General features: G+C 30.8%; 1 protein-coding gene and 1 long non-coding RNA gene across 2 annotated transcripts in view; both read right to left on the minus strand.

Annotated features, from left to right (window-relative positions):
- LOC148302465 (uncharacterized) overlaps positions 1 to 6,237 on the minus strand; it is a 322,290-nt gene that overhangs the window by 22,237 nt on the left and 293,816 nt on the right. The window lies entirely within an intron of this gene.
- Positions 3,961 to 6,237, minus strand: part of LOC148302466 (uncharacterized) — a 3,196-nt gene continuing 919 nt past the window's right edge. Inside the window, exon 2 of the long non-coding RNA XR_015838638.1 lies at positions 3,961 to 4,829. This is a non-coding gene — a long non-coding RNA (uncharacterized LOC148302466). The remainder of the gene's footprint in view (positions 4,830 to 6,237) is intronic.

A 6,237-nucleotide genomic window follows, 5' to 3' on the forward strand; every position in this document is an offset into this window, starting at 1 on the left:
ATTTACTTATTTTTTCAAAACATATTACATACATAAGTCATATATATAATATTCCCGATAAGTAATTTCTGTTTTTCATTTTGGGACATAGAATTAAGATTAACATGACTGTAATACAAATAATAAAGTTACAAAAAGATTATTTTTAAATAACCAAAACTAATACATTGCAAAATATAAAAACAATAAACAGGTATAATAAATAGGCATAAGAAGCATATGTAAAGGAAATAAACGAGAAAACATAAGGAAAGACGCATATTTCAAATAAACAAATGAGAAAATATAAAAAAATTGAACATATAACAAATGAAAAAATATAAAAAAAACATTAGGTACAAACAAAATAAGAAAATATGACTAATCACTACATATATATCTTTCCCCAAGGTATTTTTTCAGATCATTTACTTTGGATCCCCGAATTCGTTTTATTTTATAAACGTCAGGCAACTGGTTAATTCGGGTATAGGTATTTATCTTTTTAATAACATAAAAAAAAAAAATTCACATTTATACTACAAAAATAAACATCTCATTGAAAATAAGGTTTATATTTTATTTTGCTTTAACATGCCAAATACCGAAACTAGGAAAAACAGAATAACTTTGTAAATTGTTATCAACATCATGAAGGTACATTTCTTGTAAACGTCTATTCAGAGCTGTTTAATATATTCAATTTACTTTTCAAACTTTTATCAAGTCAGATGATTGTTCAGTTATTCTTAAGTATGGCATATTACTCAGTAACAAAAATTCACATTCAAAGTAACATTTCTGTTAAAAGTTCAACGATGTTATTTCTCAATGCCAACTCATATATGAAATATCGTGTTTCTTCCTATTTTTGACGGGTTTATACATGACACTTGTTTTGTTATTTGTTTATGAACTTTATATAAAAATATGAATTTTGATAAGCTAGTAAGTTTTGCACGCAATTATAAATAAGAATTAATGCAAAAATACAAGTAAAAAAAAAATCAATAAGATAAAACCGAAAAACAAAATTATAAAACCATGAAAGCAGGGGCGTCTCCAAGTAACTTTACTTTTATCTTTCACAACTGTGAATATATCGCTCACCCCTTTCAACAACGTCATATTTCAAAAATCGTCATTTTTTATTTGTGAATGTTTTTGGAATGCCCAGAAAACGCACTATTTCCCAGCAAAAGTGACATATTTTTAACTTAATATTTACCCGCTACAGGTAGAAAATGTTGTTTTTGCATTTTGAAAAAAGGTATTTTTTTTAAATAAACTAAATATTGTTGAAAAAAAAAACATTCAGGTTTTACCTTAAAAGATCTGTTGCACGGTAAAAAGTTCAATAAGTGGCTTGATATTTATTTTTAATAGATTGTATTGTATTTTAATACTTTAAAAACGATCTCCTGAAAAATCAAGTTTTTGAATTTATGACGTTGTTGAAAGGAGTGAGTGATATGTGAATATATATATATACAAACATATAAACATTTTAATAAGAACTGATTCAAACAATCGTAATATTTAATATATATGTATATTAATATTGGCAATTGGTATTATTAAAAAACTTAAAATACTATATTTCACCTTTTATTAATTTATTTTGCGTATGTAATATACCTTCGGGAATATAATTTAATAGTGAATTACTGTATTTACTTTTTTATATGTGTTCAAAATCATTTCCTCATTTAATATTTTTAATTTTATTTGTCGAGTGAATATGTGAAAAACATTGCATGTGTGAAACAGGTTCTTGATTGCGGAAAATCATTGTATGAGAGAGTAAAAAACAAAAGATGTATTAATGGAATTTTAGGCTGAACAAGGATAATTTAAAAGATTAAAAAAAGTTCTTTAAGGTGGTGTGGACACGTGGAGCGAATGGATGATGATTAAAACAGTATATGTGGCGAATGTGAGTGGAAGAACAAAACGAAAACGGCCCAAAAAGTTTTGGCACGATCAGATTAATCAGAACCTAAAATCGGGTGGTATTAAAAGTCTGCGTAATCGGAGGGCATATGGCTAGATGTATGAATGTGAAGAAAGCGAGGAGTGTATGTCAGAACAGAAGAGTGTGGCGTTCCATCCTCTCTGCCAACCCCTGCGAGAAAATGGCGTGATGGTAGTAGATGTAGATTTAATCGTGTTTTGACTTAAACATAATAACGTGGTGGTGATATTTGATATTTTTTCTGTAGTTATACGTTGTTTCTAGGATTTCACTATCGCATAGCAAGTGAAACAAAATGTTGATGAAATAATAAACCTGGGAAGATAAGATAAACTCGGTTTTATAACATGTCTCTAGATTGTCCGAGCATTCAGACGCCATTGTAGTTATTATTATCCATACATTGTTATAATGCGACTTTTAGTATGGCAATATATTTTTCACGACAACTGAGAGCTGAATGTCACGAGAAAGTTGAGGAAAGGAAACTTGTTAAATTTTATGAAACGGAGACTACATGGTTAGAGTGAATTCTCCCTTGAGATCTGAATACGGAATAAATAGTTTAACTTTTATTGCACAAACAATGCATATATTATATCAAATGAGTTGCGGCGAGCTCGCGAAAAATAAATCAAAGGTATTTTACCCACAGTTAAATATTCTAGCATTAATACGTTATACCAAACAAATAACTAATCATTAAAAATTCTAAATATGTATTAAAATAAACGTACATGTTACCTTTATCGTTTCAAATATATTTTACTTTTATTACGAAATTAAAAAAGATTTATTACATGTTCAAAGAAATGTTTTTCTTGTATATACTGCAGTCTTTTACAAATCTTATAAACAATATCCACTTAATTTTATTAGACCTGTCGATGTTAAATTTTCACGTGCAGATCTGAATGTGTATATGTATATATTATATACAACACGAGTATATATATGAACATACATGAGTGTACATGTAACATCAATATATTGCTTTACTCGCCGTCGAATTCATGATTTCGTTTTCATTGGCCATTTTGCCCGATACATGGTTAATAATGTTTGGACATTATTTATCTTTATAACTAATCCCAACTTATTTAAATAACAAAATATAAAGCAAGTTCTTCGAAAAGTATGGTATGATGTTTCCAAGACAACAAAAATTATTAATAATAAGAGAAGGCTGCGAAACAATATATTATTTATTTCAATTTAATCAGGAATCATTCGAGTACACATTCAATAAAACCATAAAATCGATGTTTTATTCATTCGTCGATACTAGGAGCGCAGCAAGCGGAGGGGATAATACCGCAATTTGGCATTCATAGTAGTATGGAGCGCCCACCCTTGGCGAATCCTCCCACCCATTACCAACACCCGGCGTGATACCTAACCCATCCCATGCTAGCTTGGTACATTTAGGCTTTTGTTTTACATTATGGTGTAGATTATTTAAGGCAGACTAACCATTCAAAAAGTATGGCAGACTTTCGCCGTCGGTTCAGCGTGTACATGGTTCCAGATCCAAAAAAATCGTAGAGATACTTTATAGGTACTTACTTTTTATGTGCATTCAATTTTTTTTGTAGCATTCTATCAAGAGTTTTTAAACAAAGCACTTTATTAAGAAGGAAGCAAATACTTTCATGCAACAAAAAAACTTCTTTTGTAATTTTTACAGATAGCTGACGAGCCGAAAAACAAAAAAAGTTTCTGAGGAGAGAAAATGAAGGTCTTTTGTATTTATAGCGCTTCCGATGTGTCATTGGCTGGATTTAATGATCAATTTTTACGCCTAGTAAAATTCAGCATTCTTATCGTGAATCTTTATATTTTCACTCGACATTGATACGTTGATATGCTGGTTCCCACTGATGCGATGTTCATATATTATTTTTGTGAAAGAATATTATTGGAATCATAATTATGTTTTTTTCTTTTTCTTTTTTTGGCTTGAAATAAATTTGCACAAATTTGAGTGTCAAATAAATCAGTCCAAATTCCATATTTTGTATTTATTGTGATATTTAAAACAACAAAGTGAATTGTAAAAAATAAATGAAAATATCGTAGTCGTACGGAGAAAGTGACCAACTAACAAAACGTCAAATATTCAGTAGGGCCATTTAAGTCAGTTTTGCTTGGCAAGAAAATAAACATGAATGCAGTTGGTCATTTTTAATAAGTCAATATATTATACTTCCAAGTTAGTCATTTTGAACAAGTCAATATATTATACTTCCAAGTTTAAATCGCTTTAAGATTTTTCAGGGCAATATTAAGCTAGTGAGATATCGAATAGTCAATAATCACGTTTTTGTAAAAACAAATGCACTTGCTCACTTTCTCCTGTTTGACTACGATGTTTTTATTCAACAGTTCTATTAAAATATTTCATCTTGTGCAAATTAAATCATTTCAAATTTAACATAACAAATAGGAAAATACAATAACAGAGACAAACACTTGCTATTGCAATCGTAGCAAAGGAGACGTATTTACACATTTCCATTTTTTTGTCACCGTACTTTTGAGGATCGATTCTCGGTGCTGGGGCAGGAGCCTTAGTTGGTGCTACGGTCATATGCTCACGTAGCACTGTCGTCGCATTAATATCAACCGTCGTTCCCATCTCGGTAGTAAATTCTGGAGCGCGAAACATAATTGAATCGTCATCATCGAGCGACATGTCTCTTCGAACACGAATGTTTGGACGAAGCCGCTCGCCGTCATCTTGATAATTGCTTAGCGAAAAATTTTCATATTGACCCCTTTCATAGTATCCGTTGTATTTTAAGCTGATTTTATCGATCGCCATAAACGAAGAAGAATTTGGAGACATTCCCATCAATTTGAACTCTATTGTCATCTACAAGGACAAACACATTTATCAAGACATGTAATTTAAATAAAATACCGTAGAACTTAAATATTGATGTGTTACTTAAGCTCAGTACAAAAAAATATTTAGGTCTGTATTTGTTCTTCAATAATGAACGTATCAACATAGTTCATTGTTTCCCTGAAAGGTGATACTTATTGCCACGATACGTTCATTATTGTAGACAAAATAAAAACAGATTATTTTTTTTTGTACTGGGCTCAAGTAACACATCAAAGTTCAAGTAATAAAGTTCTACGGTAATAAAATTATGTATTGACTGTTAAATCCAAAACAGATTTTTGAGTTGTATTTAATTGTTAAAAAACATATCAAAATTAATTTTGTGACAATTGTTTCTCCTAGTTATGTCATTTTCAATTGAATGCCATAACTAGGCGAAACAATTGTCACAATATTAATTTTGATATGTTTTTTAACAGTAAAATACAACTTAGTACTCAAAAAACCTGTGTTTGATTTAACAATTAATACATTAATTCAAATGGAGTTCTACAAATTAAATAGGCAAATCAATAAATAAATACATAAATATAGTTAGATGTTATGAACTAACTAATGTTACGGATGCTAATTTTTTTTTTAAAAATAGACAAAATTTATAGCAAATAAAAACTAGCAAAATCAGGTATGTCAAATACTTAAAAGCGGACGGGCCAGGAGTCGAAATAATCGACGGAAATGTATGAGGAGATGCATGAATGTAGAGGCGAAGAATGTTTGTAAAGACAGGGTAGTATGGCGTTCTATTCTCACTGCCTACCCCAACGAGGAAGCGGCGTGACGGTTAGTTCAGACAAAATGTTATGTATGGACACACAAGCAAAGGGCACTTGCTATACGTAAATAATATTCCACCAAAAAATATTTTGGGTATTTTCACTTTTTATTGTTATTATTTTTTTCATATTTTACTGATTCCAACTTAATGTATGGTGGTGAAACATGAATTTGGCGAAAAAGGAGGAAAATAGACTTAATGCAGTCAAAATGCGACCCCTCAGACAAATTAGCGGCAAAACGATGTATGATAGATTTTAGAATGGTGAAATAAGCGAAGAAAGCAAGGCTGAGATAAGCATTATCGATAAAATCAAGAAAAGTGTGTTGAAATGTTTTGGACATATGATGGAACGAACGAGCGAGGAAAGCTGTAAAACAAATTGATGTAGCAAATGTTGTTGGAAAACGGGGCACAGGAAGACCGAGAAACACTTGGCATGATCAGGTATGTCAAACACTTGAAAGTGGTCAGGTCAGGAGTCGAAATAATCGGCGGGTATGTTGAGGAGATGCATGAATGTGGAAGAGGCGAGGAATGCATTCAAAGACAGAGTTGTGTGACGTTCTATTCTCTCTGCCTACCCCTCCGGAG

This window comes from Brachycentrus maculatus, unplaced genomic scaffold (genome assembly GCF_059751285.1).
Source record: "Brachycentrus maculatus isolate JH-2025_06_01 unplaced genomic scaffold, ASM5975128v1 h1tg000451l, whole genome shotgun sequence".
Classification (NCBI taxonomy): domain Eukaryota; kingdom Metazoa; phylum Arthropoda; class Insecta; order Trichoptera; family Brachycentridae; genus Brachycentrus; species Brachycentrus maculatus.